Raw genomic sequence first — 26,951 nt, 5'->3', positions numbered from 1 at the left:
AGCACCAATCTACAACACACGAGCATTAAAAAAAGTATATATGTATACATCTTTCATACCGCACAATTTGTTTAAGTTATATATCAAGATAAGCACTGTTATGAAGCACATTTCTTAAAAGAAAGAATATTGCTAATTACATGTGTGCTGCATTAATCAAGTTCAAGCTTCTAGAACTCTGTGCCTTATTTAGATCGAGTGAAGTGTTGTGATCAAGGGTTGGAATTAGTAATTATACTACAATATGAGTACTATTGACTACACAGCTTCTTGTGTGTGGCCAGATAGATGAACATGAGTTTTGAGAGAGAGAGAGAGAGAGAGAGATGTATGGACTCAAATAGAGGTGCAACATTGGATGACATTATATTCTAATGTAGTTGAATCCATACTATAAAGAACCAATTAGAACATAACATTCAACATATAGTGCGGTTTCGGTTTTGGTGCGATTTTGAAAAATCAAAACCAAAACCAAAACCAAACCGTTTTCTTAGCCGCGATTCGGTTTCAAAACCGTAAAATCAAAACGTTCGATATGGTCCGATTCGATTCATGTTTCGGTTTCGATTTTCGAGCCGAAGTGCCTACCCTGCCTTCACTAAATGATGGAGATGCTCTACAGAGAACAGGGGTAAGATTGTTAATCGAAAAGTTTGTTCTTTTAAAATGAATGCTACAGAAAGAAACATACGACCTCTGGAAGGTAGAAACAATCTCTGTCCAGATAATGGAATTCTTACTCAGCACCCCACACTATCCCAACACCACCTCGCCCTTCTCCGCCGTCGCAGTCACCGTCGCCGTCGTCCTCAACCTCAACCAAAAACACCACTCCACCACCACTACTTGTCTCTTTGTCTCTCCTAGATCAACGCCTCTTCCTCCGCCAAATCCCCTCCTTCTAACCAACTTCGCCGACCCAAAACTCCCAAAACCACTTCTCCGCCGACCAAACCTACCTCCAAATTCCGCTCTAACCCCTTCAAGAACCTCATTAATCCCACCCAAGCCCCTACCCTACCAGTTAACACTGTTGGAAGTTTTAAGACTCTTGTCCCACATTGGTGAAAACAAGATTCCAAATTACCCTTATATATGTTTTGTCTTCTACAATATTAGTTATGTGTTGGACAACTTGGAATGGGAATTGAGGCTTGGGCCACCATTTCTGTGGATTGGGCTTGATGATTATACCATAATATTAATATAAATTAATATTAATTAATCAAGACAAGGGCCTTGGGCCTAAGAATTAAAATTAATCTGATCAATTAGTTTTAATTTCGAATTAAGTTTTTAATTAAATTAATTAAAAACGTTTTGATTAAAGATACAACCTTTTGTAGAGAGTTGTAAAGCTTCAGATACATCCAAAAGGTATTTGAAGAGGTATGAAATAACATATATAACTGGAGTCCTCAGTTCATCATCCTTCATCTTTTCTTCTTCCTTTTCTTCCGTACAAACTTTCCAGAGAGAGTAAACACACAAAGCAATTCGCTAGAATTCTATAATCCAGTGCGGGTTGTAGGATTAGGTAGTTGTATCCTGGTCGAGCAGACATTATAGAACCACAAGTACAAGAGTGGGACGAAATTACTGTTCGAATAACATAGCTTTTACGCTAGCCTCTACCTTCTGTAATCAAGTTAGTATTGTTGATATTCTTATATTAATATCTGTATTTATTGTATACTTTTCATTTTGTATAGCAAGTACTTTTTATGAAATAAAATTGTGAATTTCAAGTTCAGTTTATTTCTGTTATATTGTTTATTTCTGAATTGTTTTATTTCTGTTATATTGTTTATTTCTGAATTGTTCTCCAACAATCTTCGAACAGTATGGAACAATCAAGAACTAAACCTCTTTCTGAGAAGCCTGAGAAATTTAAGGGCGGAGACTTCAAACGATGGCAGCAGAAAATGCTGTTTTATCTGACAACCTTGAATTTGGCTAATGTTCTGCGCGAGACTGAACTTACTGCAGATGGAGAAAATATTTTTTCTGCAGAAACTTTGACGGCTATAGATGCCTAGAAACATAATGATTTCCTTTGCAGAAACTATATTCTTAATGCATTAGATGATTCATTGTATGATGTCTACGTGGTGTGCAAAACAGCCAAGGAACTTTGGGAATCACTTGAGAAAAAATATAAAACCGAGGATGCTGGTTCAAAGAAATTTGTCGTGGGCAAATTTTTGGACTACAAAATGGTGAATTCCAAGTCTGTTGTCTTTCAAACTGAAGATCTCCAGAAAATCATCCATGACATTCATGTTGAAGGGATGGTAATCAATGAGTCTTTCCAAGTGGCGTCCATTATAGAAAAACTGCCACTTTCTTGGAAAGAGTTCAAGAGTTATCTCAAGCACAAACGAAAGGAGATGACCGTTGAGAATCTCATTGTAAGGTTGAGAATTGAGGAAGATAACAGAAATAATGAGAAGGGCCTGGTTTCGAGTATGGAAGCCAAGGCGAATGTTGTTGAAGGAAATTCATCAAAGCAAAGGCCAAAATTCCAGAAAACTAAGAAGAAGGAAAGCCACTTTATCCCTGGTGCGAAAGGCAAAGACTTCAAGAAAATCAAGGGAAGTTGCTGGGTTTGTGGAAAGCAAGGCCATAGGGCTCAAGAATGTCGCCATCAAAGGGATCAAGGTCCTGGAAATCAAGGCAACAACAACCGCGCAAACCTGATTGAAAACAATGTGGATGCACTGGCTGCATTGATTTCTGAAATTAACCTTGTATCTGACTACGCTGATGGGTGGATAGATACTGGTGCAACTCGCCATGTATGTGGTGACAGAAATATGTTCTCTTCGTACCAGAAAATAGAGGGAAACGAGCAGCTGTTTATGGGAAATGCATCCGCATCTGTTGTGGCTGGAATAGGGAAGTGTGTTCTGAAATTCACTTCTGGAAAGGAATTAACCCTTCTTGATGTGCTGCATGTCCCCGATATAAGGAAGAATCTTGTTTCTGGTCCTATCCTTAGTAATAAGGGATTCAAACTAGTATTTGAGTCCAATAAGTTTGTATTAACTAAAGGGGGGATGTTTGTGGGAAAGGGCTACCTTGCTGATGGATTATTCAAACTCAATGTACTTGCTAATGCTATGAATGAAATAAATAATGCTTCTCCTTATATTGTTGATTCTTCTAATTTATGGCATTCTAGATTAGGACATGTAAATTTCCGTTCTCTTTTTAGAATGCATAATTTAGGTTTGCTACCCAAAATTGATTATCTAGATAATGTTAAATGTGAAACTTGTACAGAATCGAAATTTGCAAGTCAAAGCTTTAAATCAGTGCATGAAAAATCCAATGATTTGTTAGATTTAATTCATAGTGACTTGTGTGATTTTAGATCATATCCAACTCGTGGTGGAAAGAACTATTATGTAACATTTATAGATGATTTCAGTAAGTATTGTTATGTTTATTTATTTCATAGTAAAGATGAGACCTTGAATATGTTTAAGACATATAAGGCAGAAGTTGAAAATCAACTTAACAAGAAGATTAAAGTCTTAAGGTCCGATAGGGGAGGAGAATATGAGTCTTATGCCTTTGCTGAATTTTGTGCCACACATGGCATAATTCATCAAACAACAGCCCCCTATACACCACAACAAAAAGGTGTTGCCAAACGGAAAAATAGGACTTTTAAAGACATGATCAATTCCATGTTGAATAGCTCTGGGCTTCCACACAATATGTGGGGCGAAGCTTTACTTACTGCAAATAAAATTTTGAATCGAATTCCACCTAAAACGAGAAAGGAGTCACCATATGAATTATGGAAAGGAAGAACTCCAACGTTTAAATTGCTTAAAGTGTGGGGTTGCCTTGCAAAAGTACAAGTTCCATTGCCAAAGAGAACAAAATTAGGGCCTAAAACTATAGATTATGTTTTTATTGGTTTTGCATCTAATAGTTCGGCTTATAGATTCTTAGTTTTTCATTCCGAAGTAAGTGATATACATGTCAATACTATTATAGAATCTATAAATGCAATATTTTTTGAGGATATTTTTCCATACAAAATAGGCAAGTCTAATTTATTGAAAAAGAGATTACATGATGATGTATTTGAGGTTACAAACAAACCTAGAGAACAGGATGATGGTTCAACCTCGTCTAGAGTTCAAGAAGAAGAAGAACTTGAACCTAGAAGAAGTAAAAGGTCAAAAATTCGAAAGGACTTTGGGCCTGATTTTGTGATCTTATTAACCGAGATAGAACCTCAATCATTCAAGGAGGCCATGTCCACTCCTGAAGCTCTATTTTGGAAGGATGCAGTTAACAGTGAGATAGATTCCATTATGCAAAATCATACATGGGAATTAGTCGATTTGCCCCCTGGCAATAAGCCAATTGGGTACAAATGGATCTTTAAGAAGAAATTAAAACCAGATGGTACAATTGACAAATATAAGGCTCGTTTGGTAGCTAAAGGATACCGTAAAAAACATGGTTTGGATTTCTTTGATACATACTCACCTGTAACGAGAATTACCTCAATAAGACTATTGATTGCTATAGCTGCACTCCATAACATGGAAATACATCAAATGGATGTAAAGACTGCGTTCTTAAATGGAGACTTAGATGAGGAAATATATATGGAACAACCTGAGGGTTTTGTAGTTAAAGGTAAAGAACACAAAGTGTGTAAACTTGTGAAATCGCTATATGGGCTTAAACAAGCTCCTAAGCAATGGCATGAAAAATTTGACCATGTTATGATCACACACGGTTTTAAGATAAATGAGTGTGATAAGTGTGTCTACACAAAAACTCAAAATAATGCTTGCGTTATGTTGTGTTTATATGTAGATGATATGCTTATAATGGGAACTAACAAAGAGATAATAAATTGGACCAAGAAGATATTGAAATCAAATTTCAATATGAAAGATCTTGGACTAGCTGATGTGATTCTTGGTGTAAAAATAAAAAGAAACCAAGAAGGATATATTCTTACTCAGTCCCATTATATAGAAGCTACACTTAGGAAATATGGTCATTTGGAAAGTAAAGATGCAATTACTCCTTTTGATGCAAATAGCAAACTTAAGAAAAATAAAGGTGATGCTATATCTCAACGTGAATACTCACAAGTTATTGGAAGCCTTATGTACATTATGAACTGTACAAGGCCTGATATAGCCTACTCTGTGAGTAGACTGAGTAGATATACATGCAATCCTGGGCATGATCATTGGGAAGCTTTAATTCGAGTTTTGAGATACTTAAAGCATACAATGAATTATGGATTGCATTATACGAGGTATCCTCCCATGCTTGAAGGATTTACAGATGCGAATTGGATATCGGATAGTACTGATACGAAATCCACAAATGGATATGTATTTACTTTGGGAGGAGCTGCAATATCTTGGAAATCTTCCAAACAAACATGCATAGCCCGATCAACTATGGAATCAGAATTTATAGCTCTTGATATGGCTGGAGGAGAAGCTGAGTGGCTAAGAGATTTTTTGGAAGATGTTCCCATCTGGCCTAAACCTGTAACGGCAATATGTATACACTGTGATAGTTTAGCTGCACAATATTGAGCTAAAAATAGTGTATACAATGGGAAGTCTAGACAAATTAGACGAAGACATAATACAATAAAGCAATGGCTCTCTAGTGGTGTAATTTCTATTGACTATGTCAAGTCAAAAGATAATATTGCAGATCCGCTTACTAAAGGCTTATCTAGAGAGCAAGTTAAGCATACATCAAGGGGAATGGGTTTAAAGCCAATAGAGTAAAATGAAACTGCCAAATGGAAACCTAACCTAGTTGATTGGAGATCGCATGGTCTAGGTTCAATAGGCAAACTGGTTTGGCTAGATTCAAGAAGAAACACACTTACATACCCATTCCTATGATGGAAGAAGTGTGGTGATTGGTGATGAGTATAGGATATATTAGTTTAATGATATTGATACTTGTAAGTCAAGTGGAATAGTAGCAGCTTATTCTTAATCAATATCACCTATATGAGAGAAAATGTGGGGTCGCATTTATGAGAATTATATGGCTACATTCTCTAAAGCTCTCATGAATCCAGGATTTGTTCAGGACTAAAATGAACACAAACGTATGAATTTGCGATGTGTTGGTGTGGCATATGTTTTTCTTATTGTCTTGGTTTACTGCGGAGATGAACAGTTCAAGATTTTATATTCACTGCGTCATCTAGTAAATCCGATAAGTATATACTAAGGTAGGTTCAAGTCCAAAAGACACCTCTCCTGATGTCTGTCACATCTATTGTTTACTCTCGTATCTTAGTTTCTCTAGGACTAAATAGTCGTCTCAAAATGTGGGGTATTGTTGGAAGTTTTAAGACTCTTGTCCCACATTGGTGAAAACAAGATTCCAAATTACCTTTATATATGTTTTGTCTTCTACAATATTAGTTATGTGTTGGACCACTTGGAATGGGAATTTAGGCTTGGGCCACCATTTCTGTGGATTGGGCTTGATGATTATACCATAATATTAATATAAATTAATATTAATTAATCAAGACAAGGGTCTTGGGCCTAAGAATTAAAATTAATCTGATCAATTAGTTTTAATTTCGAATTAAGTTTTTAATTAAATTAATTAAAAACGTTTTGATTAAAGATACAACCTTTTGTAGAGAGTTGTAAAGCTTCAGATACATCCAAAAGGTATTTGAAGAGGTATGAAAGAGCCTATATAACTGGAGTCCTCAGTTCATCATCCTTCATCTTTTCTTCTTCCGTACAAACTTTCCAGAGAGAGTAAACACACAAAGCAATTCGCTAGAATTCTATAATCCAGTGCGGGTTGTAGGATTAGATAGTTGTATCCTGGTCGAGCAGACGTTATAGAACCACAAGCACAAGAGTGGAACGAAATTACTGTTCGAAGGACATAGCTTTTACGCTAGCCTCTACCTTCTGTAATCAAGTTAGTACTGTTGATATTCTTATATTAATATCTGTATTTATTGTATACTTTTCATTCTGTATAGCAAATACTTTTTGTGAATACAATTGTGAATTTCAAGTTCTGTTTATTTCTGTTATATTGTTTATTTCTGAATTGTTCTCCAACAAACACCACCACTAACACCAATTCACACGCTCTCACTGACAAGATTTGGCTCACTAGCAAGCCCTCTCCTCCTACTCCGCCACCCGAAACAGAAACTCTTGGAGCAACCCAAAAACCCATCAAGGACAATGAGCCCAAGAAGAATTCGTAGCTACCCAAAGTTGAGTTCCGGCAAGATGGTAAAATCTTTGTGGGGAATTTGCCCAACTGGGTCAAGCAAAATGAGGTTTCCGACTTCTTCCGGCAATTTGGGCCCATAAAGAGTGTGATTTTGATTAAGGGTCATTCAAACACGGAGCTAAATGCGGGTTTTGGGTTTGTTATTTATGGTGGTACGACTGCAGCCAAGTCGGCCATGAAGGCTGTCGAATTCGATGGCGTGGAGTTCCATGGGAGGGTTCTTACTGTTAAATTGGATGATGGGAGGAGACTGAAGGACAGAACTGATGAGAGGGCGCGGTGGCTTGAAGGGTACGACGGTGTTGAGTATCGGTCTCAGTGGCATAAAGAGCGGGAGAGCTCGCGTAACCCGAGAATTGGCAAGCAGTTGTTCGGGTTTTTGAGAGAATTAACAAGTTACACTCATAGTTCATATCCATTTCACATTCACTATATGTCCACATCCTAAGGCATATTGTAATAGTATTAAAAATCATCTTCAATTGTGAAAATAATTCGAATACTCATCACACAACATGTTATGGACATTCATATGACCGCGCATTACGTGGTACTTAGTCGATGAATATTTAACAAAATTGTGATGTCTTTGATTCAGTAATGTATGCAAGACACAAAATGTCTTTTTTCTTCTTTACCAGCCTTCCAGAGGAGAATATGGCCTAATGGTGAAGTATTATGCAAGGCAAGGGGACATGCATCGTGCTCGTGAAACTTTTGCGAGCATGCGAGCAAGAGGAATAGAACCATCATCACATGTGTATACAAGGTAATATTCATGTAAATCATTCAGAATTTAAGCCTTCTGTCATAGACTTTTTGGGCCTCAAGTTGGATTTATGTAGACTTGTGTTGAAATTAATATTGGGCTTGAAAAATAAATACCCATAATAAAATAAATAAAATATTAGATTAAGTTTTATTCGGTTCGGTTTGGTTTTTAAACCTTTGAAGTCAAAACTGAACCAATAACTTTTGGTTTGGTTTGATTTTAATTTTGGTTCAATTTATGTTCGGTTTAGTGAATGGTTTGATTTTTTTTAGTTTTCGGTTTTTTGAGCTCATCCAACATAGGGGTGGTTAGGGATGGGCAACAGTTATGACGGACGGGTAACCGCGGTTATTTACCCATAATCGTTTATGCTCATACCCGCATAACCGTTTACTCGTTGGGTAATTGGTTAAACGGTTATACCCATACCCATAACCGTTTATAAACGGTTAATCATATTCATAACCGCATACCTATTTAACCGTAACCGTTTAATATCCGTTTACCTATTTACCCTTTTTAATCCGTTTATCTTTTTTTTTTGTACCATACCTCTTTTTCACCCGTCTACATGTTTTTTAACAACTTGAAAATTAAAAAAAAATTGTCATAATTTTTTTTGACAATTAAACACCGTTATAGGTACATTCATCATACATTTCCGTATTTTAATTTTTTAAGTCCTTATACCATTCCAATAATTGAAATAATAGTTTACGAACGATATTTTTAACTGTTACCAATGAAGGTAAATATAACATTTGCTAAGTATTATTGGGTTACAAAAATTGTTTAGAAGATATTTCTGTCAATTTCACGGTTACCCGCAAGAAATTTAAATTAATTTGGCGAATTCCTTGATGATGAGAATCATCATTCCTGTAGCAGTATTATTGAGAGAAGGACCGATGAATTCCTTGCTAATTTATTAGGTGCTAAGTATTATTGGATCGAGAACATGGTTTGTGTTAGTTTTACATATATAAAATAAATGGGTAAACGGTTACCCATTTATAACCGCATTTAATATTCATAACCGCCAATTTAAATTTCACGGGTAAACGGTTACCTATAACCGTTTATTTATCTTAATGGTTATCCATAACCGTAACCGTTTAATTTAAATGGACGGGTAACTGCGGTCTCTGGAATGGGCAACATGGACCGTGCCATCCGCACTGTTAGAGAAATGCAGCGGGAGAGACATAGACCTACATCACGGACATTTATGCCAATATTACATGGTTTTGCAAGGGCTGGAGAAATGAGAAGAGCCCTAGAGATTTCGATATGATGAGGATGAGTGGGTGCATTCCCACCGTGCATACTTTTAATGCTTTGGTTCTTGGTCTTGTGGAGAAGCGGCAGGTAATTATCCTTATATACATGCATCCATATAATTTTTTTTTCTACTCCGGGACGTTTGAATTTTAACAATGTAGGCTTTTGAATGATTTGATTTCCCATTCACTGCAATCATGGTTCAAATATAAACAAAAGTAAGTATTGCAGATGCAGAGGGCTGTTGAAATATTGGATGCGATGACACTAGCAGGCATAATTCCGGACGAGCACACATACACAACTATCATGCACGGTTATGCATCTTTAGGTGATAATGGGAAAGCCTTCGAGTGTTTTACCAAATTAAGGAGTGAGGGCCTGGAGCTTGATGTGTTCACATATGAGGCTTTGCTGAAGGCATGTTGCAAGGCAGGCAGAATGCAAAGTGCATTAGCTGTCACCACAGAAATGGGTGCTAAAAACATTCCAAGGAACACCTTTATTTACAACATATTAATTGATGGGTAAGGTTTGTTAAATTTTTTATGTGCGCTGATATACTTCACACTAGTACTTTCGTCAGTCTTTATTCTACAGTTTTTCTTTGTTTTGTTGGATGTTTATGTAATGTTATTATGTTTATCACAAAAAAAAAAAAAAATGTAATGATATTGTTGAGTTTTGGTTTCAATATTTGTTGCATATTTCATTACGAATGTTACAAGAGAGTGAAGGCAACTCTTATAAAGAGCCAAAAGAAAGCTACAACAGATTGTAGGATAACTACACAAACACAATCCCAAAAATCTGCTCTAACAAGTGGAAAAGCAAAAACCAAATTACAAGCAACTAAGAAATGTTGATGTAAGGTGAATGACAAGCTATGGAAAGGTTAATAAAAGGTGAATGACAAACTATGGAAAGTGAGGTTGATGTAAGGTGAATGACAAGCTATGGAAATGTTGATATAAGGTGAATGACAAGCTATGGAAAGTGACTTTAGCCTATGACTTAGCTAAAGTGAGGATGACAACTCATACATACAACCCATCCATACAAACCGGTTTCAATACACCCCCTCAAGCTGGATCAAGGGGATTGATTGATCCAAGCTTGCACAACAAATGCTGAAACTGAGTAGAGTCTAGTGCTTTCAGCAACTTCAATATGTTTGGTTCTTTCATGGAATATTGGATTGGAGGCAATGTGCATGGTAGCTTGGTTATCACAATACAAGGACATAGGTGCCATGCTTATGAATCCGAGCTCGGAAAGAAGATCTTTCAACCATATGAGTTCACAGGTTGTTGTTGCCATAACCCTATACTCAGCTTCGGCACTAGATCGAGCAATAACAGTTTGTTTCTTGCTCTTCCAAGTGACAATGTTCCCTTCAACAAATGTGCAAAAACCTGTTGTGGATTTTCGATCAAGGGCATTTCCAACCCAGTCAGCATCTGTGTAGGCCAAGATGTGATTTGATCCATTGTTCTTCATAATTATCCCCCTTCCTACTAAGCCCTTGAGATATCGAAGTATTCTCCTGACGATTTCCCAGTGAACTAGAGTAGGAGAGTGCCTGAATTGACTGGCTAGGCTAACTGAATATGAGATATCATGCCTAGTAATGGTGAGATAAATAAGTTTCCCAACCATTCGTTGATAAACACTAGGGTCCGAGAAAGGTTCACCTTTTTCATGCCACTGAAGTTTGCTAGCTAGGGGTGTCCGAGCTAGTTTACATTCCATCATGTTAGCTTCATCTAGAAGATCGAGAACATACTTTCTTTGATTCAAGAACAATCCCTTTGAAGAGGTAGCCACCTCAATTCCAAGAAAGTATTTCAAGGGCCCCAAGTCTTTAATGGCAGATTTTTGGTGAAATGACTGCTTAAGCGTCTTGATTTCACTTATATTGTCACCTGTAATAATTAGGTCGTCAACATATATAAGCACAACCAATTTGCTAGCAATACTACTTCGAACAAACAAAGAAGAGACAACATGACTCCTTTTGAACCTTGCAGCTTCAAGGACTAAACTAAGCTTCGAATACCAAGCTCGAGGGGACTGTTTGAGACCATATATGGCTTTGTGAAGTCTGTAGACCTTGTTGGGTTCATCTTCTCTTGGATGACCAGGAGGCAACTTCATGTACACTTCTTGTTCAAGATCCCTATGAAGAAATGCATTCTTCATATCCATTTGGAATAAGGGCCATGCATTATTGACTACCACATACAACAATACCCTCACTGTGTTCATTTTGGCAACAGGAGCAAAGGTCTCCTTATAGTCAATGCCATAGGTTTAAGTAAAGCCTTGAGCTACTAACCGTGCCTTGTGTCTTTCAATGCTTCCATTGAAGTTGAATTTGGTCTTATATATCCACCTACTTCCCACGACCTTCTTGCCATTTGGAAGATCCACCACACTCCATGTCTGGTTGTCATTCAGAGCTTGAAGCTTTTTAGTCATAGCATTTTGCCACTCAGGCATGCATGTGGCTTCATGAAAATTCCTTGGTTCGAAAGTGTGGGACACTTTGTTAAGGAAAGAAGTATGAGAAGATGAGAATCTGTGATAAGAAATAGCTGCAGAGATAGGATGCCTTGCAGTGTAAGTAACATACTCTTGTAACCTCACTGGTGGATGTCTATCTCGTGTATGATTTCTTTTTGGTGCACTTATAGCTTGCTGATTTGGTTGAGCTTCTGATGGTTCAGAGGAGCTTGGCACTGCATCAGTTACACTCTCAGTAAGTTGAGAATTATCAATGCTAATATGAGCATGAGTAACTTTATGAATTTCTGCTGGAATAGGTAGTGGAAATAAGTCCATAAGATCTTCCATATTAGCATTAGTCTCCAACCCTTTGTGGAAATAAGGTGAATATTCATCAAATCGCATCTCTCTAGAGACTGCCAGCTTCCCCATGTTAGGGTTATACACTTTGTAACCCTTGTGAGAACTGGCGTATCCCATAAACACACATTTGACAGCTCGAGGGTCGAGTTTGTCACGATAGAGAGCTTGAATGTGCACATAACAAGTACAACCAAAGGTCTTGAGGTGAGACAAGCTTATAGGCTTGCCCTTCATGACTTCACAAGGAGATTTAGTATTCAACACCCGAGTTGGCAGTCTATTAATGATGTACGTGGCAGTGAGTAGAGCTTGATACCAAAATTTCTTAGGAACATTCATTTGGATCATAAGTAATTGAGTCTTCTCCAATAAGTCTCAATTCTTTCTCTTTGCCACGCCATTTTGTTGTGGTGTACCAACACAACTAGTTTGATGCAAAATGCCATGATTGCTCAAGTAATTACTCATGTTATTGGAAGTGTACTCAGTACCATTATCTAATCTTAACATATATAACTTAGATGAAAATTGATTGATGATTAGCTTGTCAAAGTCCTTAAAAGCATCAAACAACTCACTTTTAAGTTTTAAAAGATACAACCAGGTTACTCTAGAATAGTCATCAATAAATGTAACATAATATCTATACCCATCAAAGGGTTCTACACGAGAAGGACCCCAAATATCAGAATGAACAAACTCAAAAAGTTTACTAGTTCTATAATTAGAGGAAACAAAAGGAAGTTTAGTGGCTTTTGCCATTTGACAAGTTTCACACTCCAGTGTGTTTTTACAAAAAAAGGGAAACAACTTGGTCATCACATGTTCTAAGGGATAGGCAAGGCGTTGATGCCAAAGTTGGTGTTCCTGAACTTGACTTAAGTTGACACTGAGCTTTTTGACAAAATTGGACTACTTTGAGAGATAGTAGAGGCCATTGAAAAAGAACCCTTCACCAATCTTCTTCTGAGTAACTCGGTCTTGAAACACAACATTGTGAGGGGAAAATATGGCAAGACAGTCTAAGGTTTTTGTAATTTTCCCTATTGACAAGAGCTGAAAAGGAAAAGAATGTACATAGAGAGCAGTGGAATCAGTATGCTCACTTAGCAATCTAATCTTTCCTTTCCCTATAATAGGTTCCCGTTTCCCATTTTTAACAGATACATGAATTGGATAAATAGTTCTTTGAAAATCGTGGAGACTAGAGGGTTTATTAGTTATATGATCAGTGGCACCAGAGTTAATAATCTAAAAATCATGTGTAACATTTGCATTAAGAGCAGTGGAAATGGCACTGATAATACCTGAAATATTGCCTTTCGATGTGTTCTCCGAGTCAGCCAAGAATCCAGCAAATTTCCCTAGCATTGCAGTAGGGTTTTCAGGTGTCAGTTCATCAGGTTCAGTGCTTCCTTGCTTCTTTTGAAGAAAAGCAGCAAACTCATTGATCAAGGACACATGATTTGTTAAGAAATTGGCCATTCCATCAATTGAGGAACAAGCTGAATGAAATGCTTTTGGAGTGACTCCACCCTTCCCATCTTTGATCATCCTGCCTTCCCAATCAAACTTAGTCTTTAACTCCGGATGAAGAATACAACATTTTTCTCTCAAATGTCCCTTCATGTTGCAATAAGAACATTTCCAGTCTGCTTTCTTGCCAAGCACCCTATCACCAGTTGCTTTGTGATTTGTTGTGAAAACCCTAGCTTCAGAGTTGGATTTGGGCTCAACGGTCATCACTATTCGTCGAGTTTCTTCTCTCTGGATTGCATGACACACAATGGTAAAGGAAGGCAGCTCTTGAGTCATTAACAAGTGACTACGCAGGTCTTCATACTCCGCTCCTAAGCTTGCTAAGAGTTGAAAAACCTTGTCTTCATCAGCCCTCTTCAGTAGCATAGCGGAATCAGTCGTATGTGGACGATACATATCGAGTTCATTCCACATGGATTTCATACTTCCAAGGTGTTGAACAAAAGAGTGATCACCTTGCTTTAAACTAGCCACACTTTTCTTCAGTTGAAAGATGCGAACTGAGTTGTTTTGGCTGCCATACATGTCTTTGACAGACTCCTATAGGAGAAGGGAAGACTCTGAGTAGCTGAAAAACTCAGACAGTTTTGGCTCCATGGAGTTAAGTAACCAGGACATGATCAGCTGATCAGTAGTATGCCATGTATCGTAAGTTGGTGAAGTGGATTCTGGGGGCTCAGAGCTTTCATTGATAAACCCTAGCTTCGATCTTTCTCTTAGAGCAAGTGACACAGCTCTTGACCAAGGAAGGTAGTTGAACTCGTTTAGTAGCATCGAGCAGAGTCGTTGATTTAGATTGTTCTCAACCCCTTAGGTTAAGTTTGGGGAGAAGGATGAGGCACTGTCGGCACTAGACACATTTTCTTCTGCCATCTCTATCAATGATGAGCAAATGAAGAAGTAAAAAAAAAAAAAAACAGAGTCAGGACCCTATGGTTCCTGTTCTGATACCATGTTGAGTTTTGGTTTCAATATTTGTTGTATATTTCATTATGAATGTTACGAGAGATTGAAGGCAACTCTTATAGAGAGCCAAAAGAAAGCTACGATAGATTGTAGGATAACTACACAAACATAATCCCTAAAATATGCCCTAACAAGTGGAAAAGCAAAAACCAAATTACAAGTAAAGAAGCTTTTACAAGCAACTAAGAAAGGTTGATGTAAGGTGAATGACAAGCTATGGAAAGTGAGGTTGATGTAAGGTGAATGACAAGCTATGGAAAGGTTGATGTAAGGTGAATGACAAGCTATGAAAAGTGACTTTAGCCTATGACGTAGCTAAAGTGAGGATGATAACTCATACATACAACACATCCATACAAACCGGTTTCAATAGTTATTATATTCTACTTTTTCAATATAATCTTCTCTTTTAATTGATTTTTTTCAATATAATCTTCGCTTTTAATTGATTGTTATCTGCCTCTGAACTTGCCTTCTGTTATGCAGATGGGCTCGAAGAGGAGATGTTTGGGAGGCTGCTGACTTGATGCATCAAATGAAAAAGGAAGGGGTTCGACCTGATATTCACACCTACACATCTTTCATAAATGCTAGTTGCAAGGCTGGAGATATGCAGGTATTCTACAATTTTTCCAGGTCGTAAGAGATAATTTTATTTCAAGAAATATTACTTTTTAATCACCATTTTGAGCTTCGACAAATAAAATATTTATTTCATATATTTCTTTATACTTTTTTTAGCATACTATATTCTACAAATGGATTTTGCGACTTGTTATGCATTAGAAAGCAATGGAAAATGATGTCTTTCATATAACAACAAAAAAATTTCATCTTTCTGATTTTAGTTGGCCAAAACCCTGGCATTATACAATACAAGAATTAGAAAACTAAGTAACCTAGTTTATCAATTTGGTTCGTCATTTATGCATTTTATCAATCTGTCTTTCTGAGAGCTGAACAAATAATTGAAGATATGGAAGCGTTGGGAGTGAAGCCAAATGTGAAAACCTACATTACGTTGATAAAGGGTTGGGCACGTCCTTCTCTCCCAGAGAAGGCCTTGAGATGCTTTAAAGAGATGAAGTTGGATGGGCTGAAGCCTGACAAAGCTGTATACCATTGCTTGATGACATCTCTGCTGTCAAGGGCAACTGTTGCTGAAGTTTATATCTACATTGGCCTTCTGTCCGTTTGTAAAGAGATGATTGAATCTGGGCTGACCATTGATATTGTTGGTGTGTAACCCTTCAGTTGAAGCTTGGCGGCAAAGATCAAGTTTCATGTTTTTGTTTCAGTTTGAATGTGAGTCATTGGATCATAGTTCACATGGCAGCTTAATCATGTATCTAGCCAAAGTAATAGAATAAGACAAGTGGTATCATCTCATAGGATGATAGCAATGAATGGTTAAGATTGTATTGTGTGTTGGTGAGTGAAGGATCTCCCTTCCTTTCCACATATAACGGTTAAAAATGTATTTTGTGCAGAGTATGAAATTTGAAGAGACATAGTTCCATCATTTTCTCTCTAAAAAAAAACTCTCTCCACCATTGCAGAGAACCTCCATTGAAATACATATAAAAAACACACAAACACTAACATGGCCTCAAAGCCAGGTTTCATTGTCTAAACTGGGTGTGAAATATGTGAGTGCGATTGAGCTACATCTTTAAGCTCCAATCAAATATGGAAATTTGTGATTTCTTGTATCCAAGTCTAATATGGCTGAGTCCGGCAATGACGAGCTTAGAGCTCCGGTTTTCAATGGAGAGAACTATGAATTTTGGAGGATTCGTATGACAACTATACTGAAATCGTATGGTTTGTGGGAGTTGGTTGAAAATGGGTTTGAACCTCCAGATCCGAAGTCTGAGAAAGCTGCGGTCGACGAGACGAAGAAGGAGACGTCAGATGAAGTGTCATTTAGTGAGATTCTGATGAAGGATGCTCGTGCACTTGGGAAGATTCAAGGTGCAGTTTCGGACCAGATCTTTCCCAGAATCGTGAATGAAGAGACATCCAAATGAGCTTGGGATGTTCTAAAGGGTGAATTCCAAGGAGATAAACAAGTAAGAAATGTAAAATTGCAAGGGTTACGTAGAGATTTTGAATATACTCGTATGAAGGATAGTGAATTATTATCTACATATCTCTCTTGATTGTTTGATATCATTAATCAAATGAAAAGTTATGGAGAAGAATTATCTAGGGAGAGAATTGTGCAGAAATTACTGATTAGTCTTCCAAAAACATATGATGCAATCTGTTCTGTGATTGAGCACTCTAGAGATCTTGAAACTATTAAGGTTCAAGAAGTTGTAGCTTCTTTAAAAGGATTCGAGTAGAGGCTTGATTTATATGCTGAGTCTTCTATTGAGAGAGCATTTGCAAGTTTAATTGTTACAACTAAGGGTGCTAGAAGTGGTGGATTTTCTGGAAATCAGAGGTCTCAAGAGAATTGGAAGTCAAGGGGAAAAGGTTGGGATCATAAGCCAAACTTTGTTCAGAAGCAAAACAACAATCAAAGAAATTGGGATCACAAACCCAATTATGCTCAGAGGCAGAATAACACTCAAAGAAATTGGGATCATAGGCCTAATTATACTCAGAAGCCAAACAATTCTCAAGGTGATTGCAAATGGTGTGACATGTTACATTATGGGAAGTGTTGGTATGAAGGTAAACCAAAGTGCACAGGTTGTGGGAAACCGGGTCATTATGTGAAAGATTGTCATGAGAACAAAGGAGTGCAGAAGGCTAATTATGTAAGGTAGATGGAAGAAACAGGATCATTGTTTTATACCTGTAATGCAGTGACAAATGTGAAGGTCAATAACTCATGGTATATTGACAGTGGATGTAGCAATCACATGACAGGTGATGAGAGTTTGTTGGTTAATGTTCAGAGAAATTTGACCTCTAAGGTAAAAATGGGCACTGGAGAAATTGTTCAGGTGACAGGAAAGGGAACCTTGGTGACTGAGACTAAACTGGGAAGAAAACATATACAAGAAGTAATGCTTGTTCCTGGACTTGAGGAAAATCTTCTCAGTGTAGGATAGATGATGGAACACGGCTATTATCTGCTATTTGGAGGTGATGTAGTGAATATCTTTGATGGTTGGTCACTCGATAATTTGGTAGTAAGAGTACATATGACTGTCAATAGATGCTTTCCTTTGACAATGATGCCTGTAACTCAGTATGCTCTAAGAGCAAGTGTCACACACTGCTATTAGATATGGCATAAACGATTGGGTCATTTGCATGAGAGAAGTCTCAAATTACTTGAAGAACAAAAGCTGGTGCATGGATTGGCTAAGTTAGAAATGTCTACAAATGTGTGTGAAGGGTGCATGTTATGCAAACAACACAGGGACTCATTCCCCTCTAAATCGACTTGGAGAGCTAAGGATCCACTGAAGTTGATTTACACAGATATTTGTGGTCCAATGCAAGTTGAATCTCATTCTGGAAACAAGTATTTCTTGTTGTTTATAAATGACTGCACTAGAATAACATGGGTGTATTTTCTGAGAAATAAGTCGGATGCATTTGGATGCTTTAAGAAGTTTAAGGCAATGACTGAGCTACAATGTGGATATAAAGTGAAATGTCTCAGAAGTGATAGAGGAGGAGAATTTCTTTATGCATAATTTATTGAATACTGCAGTGATCTAGGAATCCAGAGACAATTAACTATGGCCTACACTCCTCATCAAAATGGAGTGTCAGAGAGGAAGAATAGGACTGTGGTGGACATGGCAAAGTCAATGCTACATGAGAAGAACCGTCCATACATGTTTTGGGCAGAAACAATTAATACTGCAGTCTATTTGCTTAACCGATGTCCATCCAAAGCTTTGAGAAAGACAACACCATTTGAGGCATATAGTGGAAGGAAACCTGGAATAGCTCATTTGAAGATATTTGGCTCACTTTGCTATGTGCACATACCTTCTAATCTTAGACACAAGTTAGAGGAAAATAGTCATAAATGCATCCTTGTAGGCTATGGTGCAAGTGAGAAGGGCTACAGATTGTTTGATCCCATTTCAAGAAAGATTATTCTCTCAAGGGATGTCACATTTGATGAGAATGATTCTTGGGATTAGAACTGCATTACAAATACTGGAGTGACATTTCCAGTTATCACTGAACATAAGGATGCTAATGAAATTTGTGAGATTGGTGAAAACTCTCAGTCTGAGGAATATAATGTTTCTCAAAGTGAGAGTGTGTCTGATAGATCTCAAGCATATGATGATACACCTAAGAAATGAAGAAGCATAAATGAGATCATGGCTCAATGCAACATGTGCGTTATTGAACCGAAAAGTTACGATGATGCAGCTAAGGATGATTCATGGATGAGTACAATGAGAGCTGAATTGGACATGATTGAGAAGAACAATACATGGCAGCTTGTTGAGAGACCATATGACAAGCCTGTTATTGGTGTTAAATGGGTCTATAAGACCAAACTTAATCTGGATGGTACTGCGCAGAAGAATAAATCTCGACTGGTGGCTAAAGGCTATTCACAAAAGCCCGGAATTGACTATAATGAGACTTTTACCCCTGTGGCAAGGTTGGACATGATTATAACCTTGATTGATCTTGCTGCACAGAAGAAATGGAACTTGTATCAATTAGATGTAAAGTCTGTATTTCTCAATGGGGTATTGAAAGAAGAAGTGTATGTTGAGCAACCTCAAGGCTTTGTGAAGGAAAATGAAGAAACAAAGGTGTACAAGTTGAACAAGGCTCTATATGGTTTGAAACAGGCACCAAGAGCCTGGTATGATGAGATTAATGCATATTTCAATAGTGCAGGGTTTGAGAAGAGTTCAAGTGAGGCAACTTTGTATGTTAAGACAAGGAAGGACTCAGGTATCATTATTGTCTCCCTATATGTAGATGACATTGTATACACTGGTAGTAGTCCACAAATGCTTGAAGAATTTAGAAATGACATGATGAAACACTATGAGATGACTGATTTGGATTTATTACATCACTTTCTTGGAATGGGTGTGCTACAAACTGAGAACAGTATTTTTATACATCAAAAGAAATATGCACAGAAGCTAATTGAGAAGTTTGGGCTGAAAGACTGCAAATCAGTTGCTACTCCACTTGCAATGAATGAAATGTTGAGCAAAGTTGATGGAAGTGAAGCTGCGAATGAAGGAGAATATAGGCAGCTTGTTAGAAGTCTGCTCTATTTGACTGCAACTAGACCTGATGTGATGTTTGCAGCAAGTTTATTGGCAAGGTTCATGCATAATCCCACTAAGAAGCATATGGGAACAACTAAGAGGGTACTGAGATACATCCAGGGAACAATCGATTTTGGTATTGTCTTTGAAAGGGGAAAAGCAACTACCCTAATTGGCTATTGTGATAGTGACTGGGCTGGAAGTGAGGATGATATGAGAAGTACTTCAGGTTATGCATTCACACTAGGATCTAGTGTATTCTCATGGGCTTCAATTAAACAAAACATTGTGGCTTTGTCTATTGCAGAAGCAAAATATGTTAGTGCCACAGAAGCTACCTCTCAAGCAAAATGGCTGAGATTTGTTCTTGAAGATTTTGGAGACGAACAAGTAGAAGGAACTTAGATTATGTGTGATAACACATCAGCCATTGCCATGGCAAAAAATCCCATCTTATATCAAAAGACAAGACACATCAATAGAAAATTTCACTTCATCCGAGAAGCAATTCAAGCCAAAGAAATTGAACTGATGTATTGCAGGACTAAGGAGCAGATTGTAGACATTCTTACCAAAGCCTTGCCTAAAGATCGATTTGTGTATCTAAAAAGATCGATTTGTGTATCTAAGGGAGCTACTCATTTTGAATGTGAGCCATTAGATCATAGTCCACATGGCAACTTAATCATTTATCTAGCCTAAGTAATAGAATAAGACAAGTGGCATGATCTCATAGGATGATAGCAATGAATGATTAAGATTGTATTGTGTGTTGGTGAGTGAAGGATCTCCCTTCCTTTCCACAAATAACGGTTAAAAATGTATTTTGTGCCGAGTATGAAATTTGAAGAGACATAGTTCCATCATTTTCTCTCTAAAAAAACACTCTCTCCACCATTGCAGAGAACCTCCATTGAAATACATATCAAAAACACACAAACACTAACAGATATGGGAACTGCAGTTTACTGGTCGAGGTGCTTACGCAAGATTGAAACAACAGGAGGGGAGCTTACAGAAGCCCTGCAGAAGACCTTCCCACCTAATTGGAGCTCATTTCATACTTTAGATGTAAGTTCAGATATAGACAGTGATGATGAACTAGATATTGTTAGTGATGATGATGATATGGAATTTGCTAGTAGAATAAATGGTGATGAAACTATGACGAGGATAGTCTAAACGATAGAACCCGTTTGTAAATCGTGTTATGGACAAAGGTTATGGCGTGCTAATGCACATACAGGCATTATGTATGCTGGTTCCGATACTGTATAGCTTCATTTAAAACAGTGAGGTTGAAGAAGTTTTAGATTGCTGGAATGCATTTTTCAGGAGAAGAACCCCCGTCATTACTATTGATATCATGATTCTTTTGTACAGAACATAAAGTTTTAATTTTATTTTTTCATGTTTTGAACAGAAATGACAATTAGGTTTTGTTTTGTTATTTCAAGTTAAGACAATTCGTTGTTCTTTTCTTAATTGTTGTGTCCAACCCCAAGTCCTCAAATGAATTTTTATTGAGCTGGCACGTTTGAGAAAGACTTACATGCAATATGTTCACTGTCACGTGGCATTCTAGTCTAATAATGTATTATCATGTGTACTTTTTTTTCCTCATATGGATATGTTAAGTAACAAACTCCCAAATTCATGCCGCTCTTGCCTCACTAGGCGCAGAGCGATCCCAAACAGCAGGAACATGAGACGACTGACCCATAAAAGCCAATGCATCAGTTACAAAGTTTCCTGAAAGGTATGGCAAAACGAGACAAACTGGAAGTTACACGCCAACTTTTGCACATTATGAATAATAGTAAGGTGCCCAGAGAACCAAGATCCACCACTAATAATATCGATTAGTAGTTTATACTGGCTATGCTATAGAATGAAAAGTTTTATATAAAATCTTTTTATTCGAGAAAAATTCTAATTAGCTTAATTTAAATTACAGAAAAAGGAACTTAAACTTGAGTTGGTTGAGAAGAGGGAGCACAATCCTCTAGCCAACTTGGCAATGTCTACAAAAAGTCTGAAATATCAAATCAAAAGATGTTGACAAAAGTGTTCGCGGTCAAAAGTCTGACTTTTTAACCATTAGATCTTTGGTCAAAAACATTAAAATCAATATCTAATAGTTAAAAATCTTAGAGTATCCACCATAAAATATTCGTTGAGAGGTGATTTTCATACTTTTTTCATCGGATTGAAATCAAACGAAATAAAAGGCCATGGTTATATAGGCGTGTGTAAGAGGCTAAAAAAGTGGGTAAAAATCAATTTTTTTTGGTTGAATTGTTTTGATGGGGAAGGCATTGAACACCATTCAATATTGTACAAACCAACAATTTTATTTTTTATTTTTTTAGAAAAAAAGAGATAACCGGTGGCAAGCCACGATTATCCACCCCTTCTGAGCCCGGAAAGGCTATAATGAATTTTACTCTACCCGTGAACACAATCAAGCAAACTTGGAGCATCCAACCAACAATTAAATACACCCATGTTCTCTCCATGTTCCTTTTACTCTCCTTTTTAAAATATCACTCATCTCCTCTTATTGTAACCTCTATATATGATCTATCACACTATTATCAATGCCATAAAAAAAAAAAAAAGAAGCTAACATACCTGATACCTTCACAACAAAAATCCCAGAATCCCAATCAAACCCAACCAATTTTGTAAGCTCGGACGGACGTCTTGGATTGGATTCCAATGAAGTTGCTTGTCTCTTAAAAAACAAGGAAACGACAACGTTAGCAGCCACGTCGGCAGTGCCATGGCAGGACTTGCCCTCTTGCAACCACTCCGGCTTCTTCGATCCAAGAACGGAAGGAGGAGCTGATCAGTCTTGGTTAGCAAACTCTTCCTCCTCCTCAGATAATCAATCAACAACCGAGTCTGATGAGGACTGGGAGGAGTCCTAGGATATGGTGGTGGTCCGAGGGGCAAGATCCGAGAGGCTGTTTTTCGAGCCGGAAGACAGGAGCTGCATGGTAGGTATGGTAGACAAGGTGAAAGCAGACGGCGGAGGAGGAGAGATGATGAATCCGTCGTTGAAGGAAAAGTACGTGGTGGTGTTAGCCGGCATGGAATCGGAAGATCGGTTGAAAGACTTTAGGAGGTCAATGGAGGAGATGGTGGAATGTCATGCGCTTAAAGATTGGGAGTGTTTGGTGGAGCTCTTAGGATGGTATTTGAAGGTCAACCAGAAGAAGAATCATGGCTTATAGTGGCAACATTTGTGGATCTCCATGTTGCTCTTTCGGAAGCTGCAGCTGCTTCTTCTCATCATACGTATTATTATTCCACTTCGTTTTCTTCTGCCAGTTCTTCATTTTCTAGTTCTTCTCCGCTGTCATCTTGTTTTCAAGGTCAGGAGAATCACATTGCAGAACAAGTAGAGATCACAATGTCTTAACTATATATATAATCCCCATCATGAACACTATGTTTGGATGAAAAAATTTAAGATTACCAAAGAATTTTAAAATGATGGAAATTGAATTGATTGGATTTTATTTTCTAGAATTTGTGAATTTTCTTGTTTGATTAGCCTAAAAGAACAATGGAATTGAATACGGAATTTGTTATTTTTAAGCTCTCAATCATAGAAATTGGGAAATAACACCTATGTATATGGAATTTAAACTTGGGAATTGAAGGTCCCAAATTCCAAGTTTTTTTTCCATGCGGAAATTCTAAATTTCTATGTTTATGAATCCAAACAAGAGAATTCGTGCATGTCAATTTACAAATTATGACTTTTATCCAAATTTTAAGTTTATTTCCATCATCTAAACATAGCGTAACTTAATTAGAAAAGCGTTTAACTCTGAAAATCGAAATAACATGAACGAACAAACCCAACTGATAATTTCGATGTTCTGAAAATTCCAAGAAAGAAAAACAACAGTTTGATCAACATATCTATGTTAGAATATGTAAAAGCTTAATCTTTCAAATTGCGCACTGCTCATTTGGATTTCGATTCTTTATATAAATATGCAATGAAACAGATGGTCGCTGAACTGCGTACGTAAATAATGATGTGTTCTTTTCCTCCTATTGTGTTCTACTTCTGTTTATTTACTTGGAATAGGAGAAGTTATGAATCAAGAGTCAAATTCTAGGTTTTAGATGAATATTGTTTCACATCTTTATTCTTCTCACATAGAGGAATATATATACTTATACAATCTCCTACAAACTAGGAAACAAGTATCCCAAATCCACAAGGATATCAATTACATAATTTTATACCCAAAATATCTCCTCATTCCTTATTACCTAAGATTTCCTCACGCAACACTCCCCCTCAAGTTGGTGCGTAGATATCTCCTAGGCCCAACTTGTCAAGTGAGTTCTGAAACACTCTTGTCGTCACTGCATGCGTTAACACATCAGCTAGCTGGTCTTCAGATCTCACATATGGAATGTCAATTAGCTTAATATCCAACTTTTCTTTAATAAAATGTCTATCCACCTCAACATGTTTTGTACGATCATGCTGAACTGGATTATTAGCTATTTCTCGCGCAGCTTGATTATCACAATATAAAAGCATCGTTCCACGTGGCTTGAACCCAATCTCTGTAAGAAGAATCCTTAGCCATAATAGCTCACAAATCCCATGCGCCATCCCACGGTATTCAGCCTCTGCCGTAGACCTTGCCACCACATTCTGTTTCTTGCTCCTCCAAGTCACAAGATTTCCTGCAACAAATGTAAAGTACCCTGATGTAGAGCGTCTATCAGTAATGTTCCCGGCCCAATCAGCATCAGTGTACCCTTCTATCTCTAAATGCCCATGTTTCCTGAAAATCAACCCTTTTCCAGGTGCACCTTTCAAATAACTCAATATTCGCATTACTGCAGCCATGTGATCTTCACTAGGAGAGTGCATAAATTGACTTACTACACTAACAGCATATGCAATATATGGTCTTGTGAGAGACAAGTAAATTAATCTCCCTACTAACCTTTGGTATCTTTCCCTGTTTGTAGGAACCTGGTCCGGGTAGACAGCCAAATGATGATTCTGAACTATAGGTGTTTCTGCTGGTTTACATGCCAACATCCCAATTTCAGACAAAAGATCCAGAACATACTTCCGCTGGGATAAGTAAATACCATCACGGGAACGAGCAACTTCAATTCCCAAGAAATACTTCAAACCCCCTAAATCTTTCATCTCAAACTCAGAAGAAAGATACTCCTGTAATCTTTTCATTTCCTCTGTATCATCACCTGTGACTACCATATCATCCACATAGATTATCAACAAGGTAACTTTTCCTCCCCTGCGTTTGATAAACAAAGTGTGATCCGCATTCCCTTGTTGGTACCCGTATTTCTTCATTGCATCAGTGAATCTTCCAAACCAGGCCCTTGGCGATTGTTTGAGTCCATAAAGAGCCTTTCGTAGTCTGCATACTTTGCCTGCTTTATTCTGCACTTCATACCCAGGTGGGAGTTCCATGTATACTTCTTCCTCCAAGTCGCCATGTAGAAAAGCATTCTTCACATCAAATTGTTTCAACGGCCAATCAAAGTTTGCAGCTAAAGACAAAAGAACTCGTATGGTATTCATCTTTGCTACTGGGGCAAATGTTTCCTGATAATCTACTCCAAAAGTTTGTGTGTACCCTTTAGCAACCAACCTTGCCTTGTATCTATCAATGGTTCCATCAGCTTTGTGTTTGATGGTGAACACCCATTTGCATCCCACTGGTCTTTTTCCTTGGGGTAGTGACTCCACGCTCCAAGTTTCATTTTTTTGTAGGGCTTTCATTTCTACCTCCATTGCCTCTTTCCATCTAGGATCTCGCAAAGCTTCTTCCACTTTTGTTGGAATTTTGATAGCATCCATTGTATTCACAAAGGCTTGGTACTTGGAAGACAGTCGATGCGTAGAAACATACTTTGCAATAGCATATCTAACTTTCCCATCCGGAGAATACCTGTCAGGAGGTTTCCCACGATTTTGTCTTGGGGGCAATACATAATTACTTTCAATGTTAGTCAAATTATGAGCTTCATTAGATTGAAATAAGCTTACCTCATGGATATCCTCGGGCACACGGACGGGTACAACTAGAGGAGGGTTATTTCTTGACGTGCTTGAGCTGTCACTACACTGTACAATTTGTGTGCTGCTGCTCGGTCCAATTTGTGTGCTGGACTTAGCAAAGCTTTCGGCCCCTGGGCCCTCAGACCCACTTGTCAGTGTCAAATAATCCAAATTAGACAAGCCCAGATTGGGCTCACACAAGTAGCTGGACTCTCGGTACAAGCCCATATTAGGCTCACACAGGTTGCTGGACTCACGGCTGGACTCACGGCATAAGCCCAGATTGGGTTCACATACCTCACGGCTATTTAGACCACTGCAACTCTCGGCTGGCTGGCATATGGTATTACGGCAGGTGTCATCCACCTGCACAGTTGGTAGATCAATCCAACTATAATCTTCATTTGTGCTCATCTCCCCCTGAAGATTATAGTAAGTGTGTTCAGTGGGAAAAAACATCTCATGCTCGGAAAATGTAACATCCATGGTGACATACAAATGCTTAGTTGGTGGGTGATAACATCGGTACCCCTTTTGTTGACTATTAAATCCCAGAAAAATACAACGAACTGCACATGGATCCAACTTACTGCGTTGATTTTTATGGAGATGCACATATGCGACACAACCAAAGACACGTGGGGACAAATGAAGAGAAGATGGTAATGTCACATGGTCAGCAAGAACTTCCATAGGAGTGCGAAAACTATGCACTCGGGATGGCATGCGGTTCATTAGATAAACAGAGTATCGGACGGCATCCGCCCAATAAGAGTGAGGAGCGTGAGCACCAATGAGGAGTGCTCGAGTGGTCTCCAAAATATGTCTATTTTTTCGCTCGGCTACACCATTTTGCTGTGGAGTGTGTGGGCAAGTAGTCTCATGAAGAATGCCGTGCTCCTGAAAAAATTGAGAAAGTTCG

The 26,951-nt window shown here is 37.9% G+C and overlaps 2 pseudogenes; both read left to right on the top strand.

The window, feature by feature from the left end:
• The first annotated feature begins 391 nt into the window (after positions 1 to 391).
• LOC126603020 (pentatricopeptide repeat-containing protein At5g04810, chloroplastic-like) lies at positions 392 to 21,132 on the top strand (annotated as a pseudogene).
• A 1,295-nt stretch (positions 21,133 to 22,427) lies between these two features.
• On the top strand, positions 22,428 to 23,487 carry LOC126611408 (transcription repressor OFP13-like; annotated as a pseudogene).
• Positions 23,488 to 26,951: the final 3,464 nt, after the last annotated feature.

This window comes from Malus sylvestris, chromosome 2 (assembly GCF_916048215.2).
Source record: "Malus sylvestris chromosome 2, drMalSylv7.2, whole genome shotgun sequence".
NCBI lineage: Eukaryota > Viridiplantae > Streptophyta > Magnoliopsida > Rosales > Rosaceae > Malus > Malus sylvestris.
The sequence above is the reverse complement of the archived record's forward strand: the minus strand, read 5'-3'. Positions and strand labels throughout refer to the sequence as shown.